We start from the raw sequence: 17,229 nt of genomic DNA on the forward strand, positions 1-17,229 counted from the left end.
GGCTCTCCTGGAAGATCGAGTTCCCCAATCCAGCAGGCAGGCCTGCTGGAAATGCAGGAAGCCTGACCTCTCAAGCTTCGGAACCGCTCCTGCCCCACAACTCCTGGGGGCCCCTGAGGCCAGAAGACACGCAGACCAGTGACAGCAAAGCACATCTAGTGCCCTCCATCAGGCCTCCTGTACTGCTGGCCAAGGCTGCTTGGAACTACTGCCTCCATTCAAAAATCAGCTGTCTGCAGAAATTATGTCCATCCTGTGGGGACCCAGCTCTGGGACAGGGGTTCAGTGTGACAACCCCCACATGCCAAGGAACCTGCAGAGGAACCCCTGCTCTGGGGCAGGCCTCCAGCAAAGGCACATTAAAGACAGAACAAAGCAGAGAGGAGGGGAAAGCATCTCTCAGGATTCAAAATGAGAAGATAAAATGCCTGGGAAAGAAAGAGGCTTTTCAGAGAAGTTTTCATCCAGTGCCAGTACAGTCTGAGAGACTCAGAAGAGATGAAAATCTGGGCATGTTGCTGGCCAAAATCTTGGCTTTCTCTGCCCACTGAAGTCGGATAAAAAATACAGAGACAGAGTTTGGAGGAAATAGAAAGGTGATTTTAATTATCAGCCGGCAGAGAGGGGAACACAGTAGGTTCATGTCTCAAGAACTGTGCCCGGAGCCTAGGGGCTTATATAAGATGAGGGCTCACAGTCAGGAGTCAGTGATGAGGAACAAAGGTGTGGGATCTCACCAAAAACAGTCATAAGCTGGCATCACTAACCTGGTAATTGAGTCTGGCAGTTCAGCGGCTCTGTGCCCTCCTTCCTGATATGTAGCTACAAGGGGAAGGGTGTTGTAAGGGTAAACACCAGATTGTTGCTATTGTTTAGTCGCTCAGTCATGTCTTTGCAACCCCATGGGCTGCAGCACACCAGGTTTCCCTGTCCTTCACTATCTCCCGGAGCTTGCTCAAACTCGTGTACACTGAGTCGATGATGCCATCCAATCATCACATCTTCTGTCGTCCCCTTCTCCTCCTACCCTCAATCTTTCCCAGCATCAGGGTCTTTTCCAATGAGTTGGCTCTTCAGGATGTATTTAGCATGGAGTCTGAGGGAAATAGGTGCGAAGTGCAGCTCCTGCAGAGTTAGGGGCAGAAAAGCATGCTTAGTTCAGACATGCAGAATTAGGAGCAGTTAAAGTTAAAAAAAAATTAGGAATGTCCAGGCCTGCTCACCATTCTCTTTATCTTCTTTGTTCTCAGAAAAGGGAAAGAAAAAACTCATTCCTCTTTTTCTTCTTTTCATTGCAACGGGCAAATGGATTGGATGGCTCTGAAGGCTGATGGTTTGGTAGGTGTCCTGGGAAGAGACAGGCCAGCCGAGACTACATGCTCTACAACCTTGCAGGGCAAGGGCACCAAGGAGGCTCTGAAACGTCTCCTGCCTCTGTGGATTTCACCACAGGAACACGTAGGAACACCAGTGCCCACTTACACAGGCTGGGAAGCAGGACAAATGGCCAGTCACCTCCCTCTTGAGGTCCCAGGTCTCCTTGGCCAGAGTCATGCTGACCTAGTGGGAAGACTCTCTATTTCCTCTCAAAACAGGATGCCCAAGTGGATGCATCAGCAGGTTCTTTTGAGTTCCAGCTCTCCATTGAGAACCTTTCTTATCTGAAACACAAAAACTCGTGTTAACAAATATTTATCATGTCTCTAGCTGAGCAGTTCGCACGAAGGAGAGAATTCATAGATGTTGGATCATTTATTAATTTATGTCATTCTTTCTCTTTTAATTTTTATTGGGGTATAGTTGCTTTATACTGCTGTGTTAGTTTCTGCTGCACAGCAAAGTGGATCAGCTCTATGTATACATATATCCCTCTTTTTCGGATTTCCCTCCCATTTAGATCACCACAGAACACTGAGTAGAGTTCCCTGAGATATAAAGGGAATATATAGTTATCTACATAGTAGTGTACATATATATGGGCTTCCCAGGTGGCACAGTGGTAAAGAATCTGCCTGCCAATTGAGAAGACCCAGGAGACCTGGGTTCGATCCCTGGGTTGGGAAAATCCCCTGGAGGAGGGCATGGCAATCCACTCCAGTATTTTTGCCTATAGAATCCCCGAGGACAGAGGACCCTGGCGGGCTACAGTGCATGGGGTTGCAAAGTGTCAGCACACCTGAGCAACTGAGGGCACACATGGTGTATATATGTCAATCCCAATCTCCCAATTCATCCCACCCCTGCTTCCCCCCTTGGTGCCCATAACTTTGTTCTCTATGTCTGTGTCTCTGTCTCTATTTCTGCTTTGCAAATAAGATCATCTATACCAACTTTTTTAAGATGTCATACATATGCATTAATATACGATATTTGTTTTTCTCTTCCTGACTTACTTCACTCTGATAGTCTCTAGGTCCATCCACGTCTCTGCAAATGATCCGATTTCATTCCTTTCTTAAAAAATACTTTTGTTTATTTACTTATGGCTGTGCTGGGTCTTTATTGCTGCACAGGCTTTTCTCTAGTTGCAATGAGTGGGGCGTACTCTCCAGAGGCGACATGCAGGCTTCTCTTGTTGCAGAGCATGGACTCTAGGAATGTGGGCTTCAGTAGTTGCAGCATTTAGGTTCAGTTGTTATGGCTCCTGGACTCTAGAGTACAGGCTCAATAGATGTGGCACTCGGGCTTAGTTGCTCCGCCGCATGTAAAATCTTCCCAGATCAGGGATCAAACCAGTGTCTCCTGCGTTGGCAGGTGGATTCTTGACCACCGAGCCATCCGGGAAGCCCCTTCATTGCTTTCAACAATGCAGTTATTTCTCCCACGATTGGCTCTAAGAAACCACCTGCTCTGTGGGGTCCTGTCCTCAACCTGCACCCAGTAACATTCTCTGAGGTTCTGTCAAGATGAGGCTCCCAAGACAGACATGGTCCACCAGACCAACTCTTACTTGTCCAACAAAACAACAAAGTGATGACACATTGTACCCCAATATGGAATTACTCCCACTGACCCCAGCCTGGTCTTCCTTCCGGAAACTTCACAGCTCTTCAAAGTTCTTCAACTGCTTCTCTGGGGGCCCAAAATCCAGAGGAGAAAAAGTACAAATAAAAGCCAAGAGAAGACTCACTGAAAGGCAAGTTGACAACTTCTAATAGCATGAATCTGTCACAGTCTGCCAGAGGGGAAGCGGCATCTGTATTCCAACTATAATAACTACATATTGAACAGCCAGGACATGATTTATTAACAATGAGATTTTATAAGCAAGCTACTATTGATGAATGGCAGCAATTTTAGACACCCTAGATCAATACCCTTTAATTGAGTCAAATCTCAGCAAATTAGATTAAAGCAAGATTCCCAGATAGCCCCAAACTAAACAAACCAATGTGTGTAAAATTCCCCGTGCGATTGCGTGACATGGGAGGCACTGTCATGAGCTGACAACCGCACTTTTGCTTATTCACCTGAAAATCAGGTGTTGTGGTTAAAAGACTGTATCTGTGGTCCTTCAGAACTCTGTGGTTGGACACTTGTGAGATGAGAGGGATCCAGCACAGAGAACTCTGAGCTGCCGTCAAGGAAAGACCACCTTGGAAAAAATACTTCCATACCTGCTCGTCAGCACCCACCACGTTCTGTCTGGCCAGGCGATGATCAGAGCTTAGAGCACAAGTAAACCTCAAACCCTGCTCTGTCCCAGGCAACCTAGTTGAGTGTGGATAAATCATGCACAACTCTTTTCACCCACAAAGCAGAAATGGCATTCATCACTGCCACCTCCAAAGTTGCTGTGACATTAAACAAACTAACATATTTGAGAGACCAGGGGGGCTTCCCTGGTGGCTCAGTGGTAAAGCATCCACCCGTCAATTCAGGAGACAATTCAGTTCGATCTCTGGTCCAGGAAGATCCCACATACTGTGGAGCAACTAAGCCCATGTCCCACAACTACTGGGCCTGTGATTTAGAGCCCAGGAGCTGCAACTTCTGAAACCCATGCTCCCTAGAGCCCGTGCTCTGCAACAAAAGAGAAACCACCACAATGGGAAGCCTTCACACCACAACTCGAGAGTAGCCCCTGCTTGCCACAACTAGAGAAAATCCTGTGCATCAACAAAGACCCAGATCAGCCAAAAATTATTTTTTTTCAAAAGAAAGACCAGGTATGGGTCTAGCACAGAGAGGGCACATGGTTATTAGTCAAAGGAGGTGACCAGCTGGACAACAGCTAGTGGGGCTGCCTCCATCCCCAAAGCATGAGAGCCGCCAGGGCAGCACCCACAGCCAGCCAGACCCCAGGGAGCCAGGGTCCCCGCCAAGCTGAAGGTTGACCATGTACCTCTGATCACAGCCATCATTCCCCATGATTCTGCAGGAAGCCCCAGAAAAGCCTCTCTCACTGGGCAGATTTCATTTTGGAAATTCTTTTATACTTGGAATTTTCCAGTGTCAGACCAGGAGCCCTTGCTTCCTACATTTAAGTATGGATGCTGCCCCCATGTGTGAAGTTTCAAGGGAGACCTCGGGAAGCCCGCTGCTCTTGGTCAGCAGTTCCCAGAGATGCGGTGGAGTTACTGCCACTACAACCACTGGAGTGGGATGTGTCAGAGACTTGGAGACAGCCCAGTGCTCCTCCAACCCTGGAGAGAGCCAGAATGATGGCCATTCAGACAGGCTCCTTACACTATCACTGGGAGACCTGAAGGCAGAAGGTGAGCAGGACACTCCTTTGCTGGTTCCAGGTGGAAGCAGGTAGTAACATTTGAGACAGAGCAAGGAAGCATGTTCCCCTTCTGCATTCCATTTAGATGAAGATGACAGATGATTGAGATAGTGACTGGCTCGAAACGCTGACGTGGTTTGCGGATTTTCTTGGCTGACCACAAAGTCTTCCTAAACATCTGCCCCTCTCGTGCTGGTCACTGTGGCTCAGGACCCAGCAGAAGGGATGGGCAGCCATTTCCCAGGCACCCACTAAGCACTGGGTGAGTGGATGGGAAGAGCTCTGGCTTCAGCCTGGGCCTCTGTCTCTAACCAGCTGTGTTTGTTCAGAAGCTCCCAAGTGGCGCCCATGGTAAAGAACCTGCCTACCAATGCAGGAGACATAAGAGATACGGGTTCCATCCCTGGGTTAGGAAGATCCTCTGGAGGAGGAAATGGCAACCCCCTCCAGTATTCTCGCCTGGAGAATCCCATGGACAGGGTAGCTTGGTGGGTGACAGTCCATGGGGTTGCAAAGAGTCAGACATGACTGAAACCACTTAACACGTATGCACATCTTGAAACTGACTGCTCACCCCCAACTAGACAAGGGGCTCCCTGGGCCCCCAGGCACCAGCAAGTCCACTGTCACCACCCTGATCCTACTTTATTATGACTGTACTTGTTTCTTGCAGCTGCTGTAACAAATTATCCCTAACTTAGTGGTTTGAATCAGCAGATATATATTACCTCCCAGTTCTGGAGTCCAGAACTCTGAAATCAAGGTGTCAGCCAGGCTGTGCTCCCTCCAGAGGCCCCAGGTAAGCACGTGTTTCTTTCTTCCCTCAGCCCCTGGGGTCCAGCTGCTCCTTGGCTTGGGGCTGCATCTCTGCTTCCATCTGCACAGGACACCCTCCTCTTCTCTGTCTGCATCTCATTCTCTTACAAGGGCATGTGTCATTGGAATTAGGACCCACCTGGACTATGTGAGCAGCACCAAGTCTTAGTTGGTTAAAGCGCCTGTCTAATAAACAGGAGATCATGGGCTCAAATCCCAGAAGTACCTCAACTAGCATCCCAGTTCTTTTGGAGGCCTCCCTCGTGGCTCAGACGATAAAGAATCTGCCTGCATTGTAGGAGACCCAGGTTCAATCCCTGGGTTGCGATGATTCCCTGGAGAAGCGAATGGCAAACCACTACAGTATTCTTGCCTGGAGAATCCCATGGACAGCGGAGCCTGATGGGCTACAGTCCATGGGGTCACAAAGAGTCGGACACAACTGAGCAATAAAATTTTTTTTGGACAATCTAGGGTGAACTCCTCAAGATCCTCAGTAACACCTTTAAAGACCCTGCTCAAATAAATCCTGCTCACCATTTCCAAGGGTATGGACATATCCTTTTGAGGGGCCACCATTCAGCCCCCTATGAAGAGCCTTTTTTATCCCATCACATGCCCAGCTCGAAAATAGATGCCTAATTCCATTGGCAGAATGAATGAATGAATGAACAAGCAGTTGCTACCATGGACAGAGTCCACAAGCTAAGGGAAGACTGCTGAGGGCAACTCCATGCCCCAGCGTGCAGGCAGGGTTTAAGGCCTGGACATCCCAGCCAGGAAGGTACCATCTATCCAGCTCCAGGGTCAGGCTGCAGGGCCCAGCTGTCTCACATCACAGAGCCACCTCAAACCAGGGATCCTTCCTGTGGCCCCTGAGCCAACCCACTGTAGCACCGATCCTGAGGCCCCCCCATCCCCATCTCAACAAGCATGGGCAGTGCATGCATGTGTAGTTGTGTGTGTCCATATATGTGCAGGCAAATACATGTGTGCTGTGTATGTTCAGGTATATGCATGTATGTGCAGGTGTGTGTGCCGTGCGTGTGGGTTTGTTTGTATATTTAATTACATGGGCGTAATTAGGAAACATCACCAGGAGACCTGTATTCTCTTTGGGCCTGTGATTTTCAATCTTGTCGGAATATTAGTGCTAAAAATTATGAGACATAAATGGGGCCGGTTAACATAAAAGCCATAAAATATTTGTTTCTAATGGAGCCTGGATGCAAGCAAATCTGTCTTCCGGCTGTGGAGGGCCATTGTCTTAAAAAAGAAAATTGTCTTCTTAACATCAGCAGCAAGGAAACCCCTCTGGTTTGGGGTCATGCCCACACTCCCTCCCCATCCCTGCTGGGGTCTCCTGGTGTCCAGGGCTCTTGGGAAGGGGTGGCGAGGGAGACTGCAGTTTCTGGGCTTCAGTCAGGAGCCAGACAAGGTGATCAAGGCACTGAAGTCACACATATCCCTGCCCCATCCAGAAGATTCCTCCATGCTTGCAGCAGATGAGAACAGGAGGCTCAGCCATGCGGAGGCACTGGCCCAGAGTCACACAGCTGGTCCCCAAGATGGAATCTCAGGCCCCACATGCTTTTCAGCACAGGTGACATGGGGACACACACTTTCCCTCCCAAGACCCAAGGCAGGAGCAGAGCATCCTTCTTGACATAGACTGGCATTCTCCTTCTGCCAGGGAAGACCCAGGGCCTCTGGTCAAGTGTCTGGGGGACAAAGGACAATTTTTCAGAATGACCAGCAGACCCCAGTGTGCAGGGAGTCAGGACTCATGGGCACACTGGTTGGGCTGATGTGGGTGGGGACAACCACACCGGGAACTTGTGCCTGACATGCAGTTCTATTCACTCATCTGTTCATTCAGTGTTCACAGCAGCACCATTCAGAGCAGCCAAGATACAGAAGCAGCATAGGCGTCCACTGACAAAGGAATGGACAAAGAAAATGTGGTATAGATGCATATGTGGTATATATATATACACATACATACAATGGAATATTACTCAGCCATAAAAAAGAATGAAATAATGCCATTTGCGGCAGTATGGATGAACCTAGAGACTATTATACTAAGTGAAGTAAATCAGACAAAGACAAATATCATACGATATCACTTCTATGGAGTCTGAAAAAAAAGTGATACAGGGACTTCCCTGGTGGTCCAGTGCTTAAGAATCCACCTTGCAATGCAGGGGGCATGAGTTCGATCCTTGGTTGGGAAACTAAGATTTCACCTGCTGTGGAGCAACTAAGCCCATGCGCCACAGCTACTGAGCCTGCAGGCTCCGGAGCCACAACTAGAGAGCCCACAAGCTGCAACAAAGAACTCCTGGGCCACAACTAGGACCTGATACAGCCTAAATAAATAAATGAACATGTCTAAAAAGGATAAAATAAAAAAATAAAAGAATGATACAAATGAACATCCAAGACAGAAACAGATTGGCAGAAAACAAACTTCTGGCTACCCAAGGGAAAAGGGATGAGGGAGGGGTACATTTGGGAGATAGGGGTTGACATATACACACTACTGTATATGAAATAGATAAACAAGGACCTACTGTGTAGCACCCGGAACCGTACTCAGTACCTTGCAATAACCTATCATGGAAAAGAATCTGAAAAAGAATAGATATATATATGTGTATAGCTGAAACATTTTGCTATACACCTGAAACTAAAACAACTATACTTCAATAAAAAGCAAAAATATAAGCATTTAAGGAGCACCTCTTAGGTGCCACGTGGTATTGGGGCTGCGATGCAGCCGTGAGCAAAAAGTGACCCTCCCTCCTCAGCAAGAGCAGAGCCTGTGTAAGCTGACAAGAGAGCAGTGCAGCCAGGGAGGGCCGAGGCGCTGCACGGGCCAGGGCAGGGCTGAGGGGCAGTGAGCAGGGCCATTCAGAAACAGTCCATGTGACCACCTGCTGAGGTCACTGTCGAGGTAGCCTTGGGAGAAGAGGTAGGCTGTAAAGACCATTAACTTCTACCCAGAAGAAAGAGTCCTAAAAACTGGGTCACCCACTGGGCTACGCAGGGAAACTTCACCCCAGCTACCAGGTGGCAGAACAGCTTTAGATGGAAAATTTTTTCTCTCTGTTTTGGTTTCTATGTCTGTCTATCTGCCTATCTATTCATCCATGTATTTATCTATTTGTCTAATATCTATTCAGCTATGAATTTTTACATCTGTATATCTATCTAGGGCTTCCTTGGTGGCACTATTGGTAAAGAATCCACCTGTCAATGCAGGAGACTTAAGAGACATGGGTTTGATTCCTGGGTCAGGAAGATGCCCTGGAGGAGGGCATGACAACCCACTCCAGTATTCTTGCCTGAAGAATCCCAAGAACAGAGGATCCTGGCAAGCTACAGTCCACATGGTTGCAAAGAGTCAGACATGACTGAAGTGACTTAGCACAGCACATCTAAGTATGTATGTATCCATCCATCCATCATTCATCGATCTCTTATTATCATATGTCTATCTCTCATCAGTGTATATATCTATGCTTCTATCAGCTAGCTAGCTAGCTAATTATCTGTCCATTATCTATTGTCTACCTACCTATGCATCTATGCATGCATTTATTCATCCACCCATCCACTTAGCTATGCACCCAAGCATCTATCTATGCAGCTATCTGTAAACCATAACATACATATACATGCATGCATGAGTGCTCAGTCACTTCAGTCGTGTCTGATTCTGTGTGACCCGAGATATATGTGTGCATATATATGTATATTAGATAAATGTAGATAGGAGTATAAAATATGGAAACAGAAGCTGTGATTAGGCTCTTGGTCATATTTGGATTCTCGTAGACATTTATCCAGAGCCAAAAATATTTTGCTCAATTTTGTTCTTATGAAATCATAATAAATAAGTAAATAATTGCAGATGACTCCTCCAGGACAAGCATGTTTTCCTCAAAATGATTGTGCCAGGATTATCCTGATTAAATGAATATTCTGTACAAGAAGTAAAAGAAGTTACTCTGGAAATGATACTATGGATAATTTCAAATTTTTCCAAAAATTGGAACAGCAGCAGTTTAAAATCCTCCTCCATCAGAATGCTGTGGACCAGAGTGTTCTTCCTCTGAGGCCCAGCATCTCCAAGGCCCTGCATAGACCCTAGGTGTTCCCTTGCAGCCCTCTTCCTGCAAAGAGAGGAGAAATTGGTTTCAACAGTGAGCCTGCTCTTGCTTGGGTAGCATTAACTAGGATTTACTCTAAAAGGCTGACGCAGAGAGCTGAGAACATGGACAGTTTGAGTCTTAATTCCCCCCTTTCTTCAGCAGCATCTTTCATGAAGAATTTACCATGACTTACTTGTCCCTGGTCCACCAGCTCGATCTATTCTTAATGGCATTGCTGACAGCACACAGCCTCCTGGCTAACATCCAAGGTTTTCATTTTCATGGTCTGTCAGCACCCTCCAGCCACACCCTGCCCCCACCCTCAATCAGGGGCCCTTGATGGTCCCCTTTCCGAGGCTGGGCTCTTCATTCCCAGTTCTTCTAACTAGTCCAGGCCCTGCCTTCTGGATGAACCCATCTCCTTCCTGGAAGCCATCTCCACTTTCTGGAGAAGATTAGTTCATTGAGGGAATTGCTCTGATGCAGACAGGGACATGGCAGTATGTCAGTGACTGTACACACACATCATGGAACTGAAATCCAGCCTATGTGCCTCGGGGTTGACCCTCGAAAGCACTAGGAGGCATCAAGCATCAGCTCTGGCTTCGTCCTGGGCTCTGAAAGTCTCCCTTTTGGTTTGACAAGTTAAATATGTGGCATGGGGGCTAGAACATGTGCTTGGGGGCCCAAAGACAAAGGTTCAAATCCCAAACCCTCAAGCAGGTGACCCTGGACAGTTGACCATTTCCCCACCTTATGGGCGTCGGTGTAAAATGGGAATACTATACTCATGGCCAGGCATTCCAGTGAGGATAAACAAAGATCTTCTAGCTGTACCCCCTGGAGACAGAGTAGAACGCCCAGCACATGGAGGTCAGGGAAGGTCAAGGGTGTTACAGATGAGAAGAAAAAGAGCAAACCTGTCACATGCACTTTGGAGGCCAAGGAAGACTGCAGGATCCAATGAGGCATCTCTGACCGGGTCCACCTCCTCCCATTCAGCCATTTGTGAAATATGAATGTGGCCACTGCCAGCAAGCCCACATCCACCGCACTCCTGCCGCGGAGTATTTATGGAGACATCCCACCAGTCAAGGGAGACTTACGAGCTACATAAATACAAAGGATAATCCAGCAAATCCCAAGTTGTACTAAACGGCTGCAAGTCAGCGCTTGGGCTGGGTCCCAGATACAAAGAGTAAGTGTGATTAAGTGTGACTTTTTTAAAGTTTTGTTTGGATTTATTCCTAAAAGCTCCTTCGCCCAGAGACTCAGATTTCTTGTTGGCACAGATGGTTGCCCTGTCATAAATCAGAGGCGGAGAATTTGAGCAATGTCCAGAAAGAGCCAAGGAATAAAGGAAGCACAAAAGCAGGATGACTCAGAACTTCGGTGCAAAATTAAGAGATTTATCAGGACCAGTCCCAGACCTGGGGGTGAAGTGCTGTGAGCCACAAACACCTCCTGGTACTTTCGAGCTTCCTGCACAGTGCCCCTGACTGGGCAGAAGCTTTTGTGGGCATTCACTGGGGCTGTGCAGGTGGCCACAGGCAGCATACCTGGCCATGTAGGGGTATCTCAGAGATGCCACAAGCCCTAGCCGGAACGTGCATGGAATTAACAAAAGGACAAATGATCAAGTGAAATCAGAAGACACACAGGACCACAAGCTTGCACGCTCAGCCAGGACAACTCTGGCGGTCAGGGCTGGAGTCCATTCCAGGGAGGAAACCGCCTCTTCTCTGCCCAATGTCTGGGGAATGTTTGTCCCAGGGACTAGGGTTCCACCACTGCAGCATCCTCCCTGAAGGCGCAGGGACAGAAACGCTGCAGTAAAGTCCCAAATGACAGAGTCTTCAGCAGAGACTCTTGGCCGGATGCTTCCTGAGCTTACTCACCTGTGAAATGGGAATAACAGCCTTCCTTGCTGGGTAACCATGCAGATTACATAAGGGGCCAGTCAACAAACTCAAAATTGGAAGCAATTCCTCCTAATAGCAGGTAAAGAGGGTCCAGACCCCAGCTCTGCCATATGGAATAGTGTAATCTCTACATTTAGGGAGAGACACAGGACCATGTATGGGGGACAACCAGGTCTTCCTTGAGGAAGGTGTGGCTAAGAGGTCCATCTGCCCTACTCCATGACAAGCACTGTGGCCTCTCTCTGCCCTGGGCTTGCTCCGGGAAGTATTGAAGACAGGTGTTCACCATGCCTTCATTTTCTGAATTTCTGATGCATTGACATCTGGGGCCTCAACTTTCCTGGACAGGCCACCCCTCGCTGGGCCAGCTGGTTCCTAGAGATGGTAGAAGACCAGGCTGTAAACACACTTTTCTTACGTAAACCAACCCCTGCAGAGCCACCCGCCTCCTTCCTCTATTGGGCTGTCACCTTCCAGCCACTATTCCCCTGATCCAAGCAGCCACACGGCCAGGGACAACCCCAATGCCCTAGAGCCCGCTAGAATTATTCAGACTACCCAGTCCTGAGACTGACCCTGCTTCCTCCATTGTTTCCTGCAGGAAACACAATACAGGCGCTTGCCCACATTTTCCCCTCATTCCTCTTCCTCCTGGCTGACCCTGGTGCTTCCCTGTGCAGCCCTATGTGGCGTGGCTTGCCTCCTCCACTTGGGAACTGTGAGTCACAAATGACCTTTTCAATGCCAATCATCTCCTGACTCGTCGACCTCAACACATCTGAACAATAATAAGATCTACACTGAAAACAGGAGGAACCAGGTGTGCTTGGTATATCTCCACCTCCTTCCTCCTCCTGTGGGCAGGCTGGCCCAGAGTGGCCACACTCTCTACCTAAGGAACTCTGTGACAGGCTGCCCAGGCAGGCCTGGCACTGGGGATGTGGGCAGGTTTGGTCTGATCTGAGAATCAGACAAGCCAGCACACTTGACCAGCACACCTTAGCCACATCCCCGCCTGGCCTCCCTGTGCAGGAAACTGGCGGCTTTGTTATACTTCCCTGCATCTCCAGAACTTGGGCAGCAAGAGGGGTGCTTTCATTCAGAGGCTTCCAAGACTCTCCATTCAGTGGAGACCACCTCTCCCCTGGGGGAGGGACCCCCAAGACAGCATGTAACTCCCCAATTCTCCCTCTCCTCCTCTTTCCAGGAACGTGGGGACAGTTCTCACCCACTCTGTGATGTAAGGAATGAATGGTCAAGTGACTTTCTTCGGCTTCCAGGCAGGGGGATGGAACTGCTGATGTGAAACTATACAGAACTTTCTTCTCCAGCCAGAGATTCAGGAAGAGTCCTTGACAGGGAGGTTCATCTCTGAGCCATGCCATGAAGAGATGGTCATTCTGGACAGTTCTCAGCCCTGCAGTGCTGTCGTGTGAGGGAGAGACAGTACAGCACTGTGGGTAGTCCTGCATAGGGGCTATTTGTTACCACATCACAACCCAGTCCATTCTGACTGATGCAGGGCAGACAGAGGACCAATATAGCACTTGGGGACTCCTGGAGGGTGGCCTCCAATAAGGCTGGGCAACAGCAGACCAAACCACAAAGTTGCAGCTGAAGAAGAAAGAGTGACAGAGATCATTCATGACACTGCATCAGAGAGAAGCATCTTCCCAGCATCTGTCATGTAAATTGCTGGCGGAGAGAACGTTTATTAAAAGTTTTCCATAAGCATTCCCCAGCTCTTTCATCACACGGGGTTACTTTTCTTTCTTTCCCGTAAGGTCTTAAGCACATTTACTGCCTTCGCATAAGGGACTTTTGCTTCTACTCATATCGATTTTACTATAATTAATTTTTAATGTATTTTCCAGAGTGTTGTGTATATACAGAGAGATATTTTATCATATATTAGCATAGCCATTTCCACTTTTAAGGTCGGTTATTAAGTGAGCATTAATTTATTATTGTTTTAGAGGATACAGTGTTAACCTAATTATCATTTGCATTTTGTCGTGTACACTCTGGAATGTGATAGGGCATTGGTAATAGATGCAATAGGATTAAATGCACCAAATTGAATCTTTGGGACTCACGCTGAATTCTAATAATCGCTTGATGAGCCAGCAGGAAAGACTTCTTAGGGAAGGGAAGGACTTGCCCCCTGGCTCCATCTGATGTCAGGAACTAGGGCACTGCAGCCACACCAAATCCACCTCGGCCTCTTCCCAGCTCTAGCATGTCTGCTCAGATGCCTGGTCCCTCTGAGACTCTGTTTTCTGATCTAGTAAATGATGGGCTTCCCTGGTCACTCAGATGGTAAAGAATCTGTCTGCAATGCAGGAGACCTGGGTTCAATCCCTGAGTCGGGCAGATCCCCTGGAGAAGGAAATAGCAATGCACTCCAGTATTCTTGCCTGGAGAATCCCATGGCCAGAGGAGCCTGGCGGGCTACAGTTCATGGGGTCACAAAGAGTCACACACGACTGAGCGACTAACACAAATGAGAGGGGTAATGACCTTTCCTTCTTTGGGCCATTCATGGTTGAAGGAGGAAGTGCAGATGGGCTTGCAGGACCCCAACATTATCATCCTTCATTCCACAGGGACCCCTCCAACACAAACCTGTTGCATGAATTAGTTTGAGTGTCTCCACCTCCAACTCAATGTTTGCAGGAAATAACCTTCTCTGCCAAGCATGTGTTTTTGCATCTCTATGTGAGAAAGGCGTCCCCCAAGTGGGAGTGTTGCCTCTTGTGTAGAGTACTCCAGGGAAGTGGGGCCATCTGTCTGATCTCTGTCCACCTGTGATTGGCTCCCCAGGGCTGGGGACCATGTCTGGCCTGCAGGAAGCCACAGAAACGACAGAGAGGATGCAGCAGCCCTGCTAGCCCCAGAGGTATTGGCCACATGCTCAGACCCAGGTCACAGCTCTGGGAAGGAGTCCCTGTGTCCTCCCTCTGGGAGCTGAGCCTTAGACCATCCTCACCCCTGTGGGACACCCACCGCTGTCATCAGGGCAGCGCTAAGCTGTGCTCTTGTAGGATCTGGGCACAGGGTCAGCTGGGGTCATTTGTGAAGACCAGCATCCTTTCCAACACCTGGGACCCGTGGCAGTATCCATGCCCTACTCTGCTGGATTCCAATTCAGACCCCCTGTCCTCCTTGCCAGGGAACTGGTAACGACCCATCTTGAATTAAGCCAAAGACACTAGTCTACTCACACACCCACCTGTATTGGTGGAGACTTTTCAGGGGAGATCAGTGTGGTGGAGAGAGCCACAGGAGAGCCTGGACATGACCCCATCTCTTGATCACCAGGCCACAGTGGACCCTGCGGCCCCCCAGCTGATGCAGACTGAAGTCCAAGAGTGGGGGTGCGGTTGCCAACTACCAATCCCCAGCAGGCTGGAGACTGACTGTTACCCTAGGGTCAAGAGCAAGGCTTCATAGAGCCTGCAGTGCTGTGCCTGCTCCCGCTGAGGGGACAAGAAGGAAGAGGCCTGGCCAGAGAAACTGGACAACGACTGGCCAAGTGAGAGAAGGACCGACTGGCCAGGGGTATTCTTCACCCCCTGAAGACCTGGCCAGGCGCTGCCTACCTCCAGCGGGGGTAGCAGAGAGAGCACTCAGGAGACCTGAATTGAAAAAAGCAGGACGTTGACGGGGAAGGGAAAACCCTTCCCCAGGGACACCTCTCCCCTTCCTGAGAGCGCAGATGCGGGGAGAGACAGATGCATGGCCGTGATGTAAGGATTCTCCACCATCATGAGAGTCTGGTTCTATCCTCCCCTCTTTATGATGCCTCCTTGTCCCGTGACATCACTAAGAATACCCGACCTCATCTGAGAGCCCAACGGCAGGGACCAGCAGACAGCAGATGAAAGACCCAGCTGGCACAGGTGCCCATAGAATCCTTGTGTTGTCAGCAACCATCTCATTCATTATTCACACCCCTGCCCCATAAAAAGAATTTGCCTTTTCCCCTGACAAGCACAGCACTCCTGACCTCATTTAAGTGGCGGGGAGAAACAGTGATGTCACTCTTCACTTGGTACTCCCCCCAGAGATGTACTCTGGTTGGGGAAAAACCCTCATTGTCACCCTTCTCGCTTCCTTAGACTCACTGCTTCCAGTGTCAAGGTCAATGAAAAGGCTGCTAGCTTCCTTTGCAAGCCCAGGGTCAGGGAAGAGGAGGCTGGGCAGTGAGTGGCTGCAAGAGTTCCCCTAGGCGTGCCAACACTAGGTTAATTTGCCTCGGTTGACAGATGGACCACTGGAGATGCTTATTTATAATATTTACACTTATGCTGAGCAGAACATTCCGGTACTGGGCCACTTATCTCATTCCTTTTGGAAGCCCTTCCTCTTTTTAACTAATGAGGAGATGGCTCACTAGAGAATTTATAGCCCTGCTTTGCCGACACGCCACATTTCCATGGAGAATATTCGAGTGTGCCAACCAAGGAAGTGGCTAATTGGCTCAGAGCGGGTGGCAGGAATGGCCTGTGGTCAGGTGCTCAGAGCAAGTGGCAAGTGGGGCCTTGACATCAGGTATAACTGTACCTGAGACCCCACAGAGTTGATACAGGATGTGTGTGATCCTGCGTCCACCCAATTCAGGTGGGCGAGTGTGTAAGGATTGTAGTAATTCCTGACATCAGGGTAGCACTGTCTCTCCATCACGGAGTCCATGGGGTCCACCATGGTAACAGTGAGGCATCTGAGGCTCCTGCAGAAGAACTTGGCCCAGGCGGTAGAGGAGGTCAAGGTCAATTTGAGACCAGACAGTGGTCCACCCTGGCCCCAGCATGGACTGACTCAGTCCTGATTCCTTCCCTCCTTCATCCCCACCAATGCTACCAACCCCAGGCCATCTTGCTCTGCAGCTCAGCCCCTGTCTGCGTCCAACAAGCTGCCTACCCATCCCCCTCTCCAGGCAGCTCTGATTTCCCACCTGGCATCTAACCAGGGAATGTGGTCTGGAGCTCTGCCTTGTGTACGTTCCTGGGCTGGATCTGGGTAAGGCAGAGTTGGAGGACACAGTAGGACACAGCTTTGTCCTTGAAGATGCCCCCCTTCCACTGACTCCTACTCCTGAGCCCAGCTCCCCGCCCACTTAGGATCCCTGTGCGGCCAGGCAAAGAGATGTACTCCCACCAAAAGCCAGGTGCAGCAACACCAACCGAAGACCCTGCCCCAGAAGGACTGACTGGCCCTATGACCAGAGAGGGGTAAATCTCTTCCACTCTTGGGGCCTCGGTTTCCCCTGAATGAAGGGGGAACTACATCCTTGATTGTTAACCTTGGTTGCACATTAGACTCTCCCAAGGGGCCTTTAAACTCTGCAGTGCCTGAGGTCAGCCCTGCCTGATCACAGGGCAACTCTGGTGGGGAACTCAGGCATCTGCCCTTTTTACAATTGCAGCCAAAGGTGAGAACCACTGGCCTGTATCCGTGGTTCTCAAAGTGGGATCCTCCGGACAGCAGCCACAAGGGAACTTGCTAGAAATGCAAATTCTCAGGCTCCCACCCGAAACCACAAATCAAAAACTCTGGGTGGGGGCCCTCCCTGTATTCCCACCTAGAGTTTGTGAGGCTC

At 49.2% G+C, this 17,229-nt stretch overlaps 1 long non-coding RNA gene across 1 annotated transcript; it reads right to left on the reverse strand.

Annotated features, from left to right (window-relative positions):
• Nucleotides 1-578: 578 nt before the first annotated feature.
• LOC145505386 (uncharacterized) lies at nucleotides 579-15,373 on the reverse strand. The gene is made up of 3 exons (XR_014052978.1): nucleotides 14,860-15,373; nucleotides 1,224-1,661; nucleotides 579-1,125 (listed from the first exon to the last, which is right to left on the reverse strand). It is a non-coding gene; the product is annotated as an uncharacterized LOC145505386 (long non-coding RNA).
• Nucleotides 15,374-17,229: the final 1,856 nt, after the last annotated feature.

This window comes from Giraffa tippelskirchi, chromosome 5 (assembly GCF_054371585.1).
Source record: "Giraffa tippelskirchi isolate mGirTip1 chromosome 5, T2T-mGirTip1v1.2.pri, whole genome shotgun sequence".
Lineage (NCBI taxonomy): Eukaryota > Metazoa > Chordata > Mammalia > Artiodactyla > Giraffidae > Giraffa > Giraffa tippelskirchi.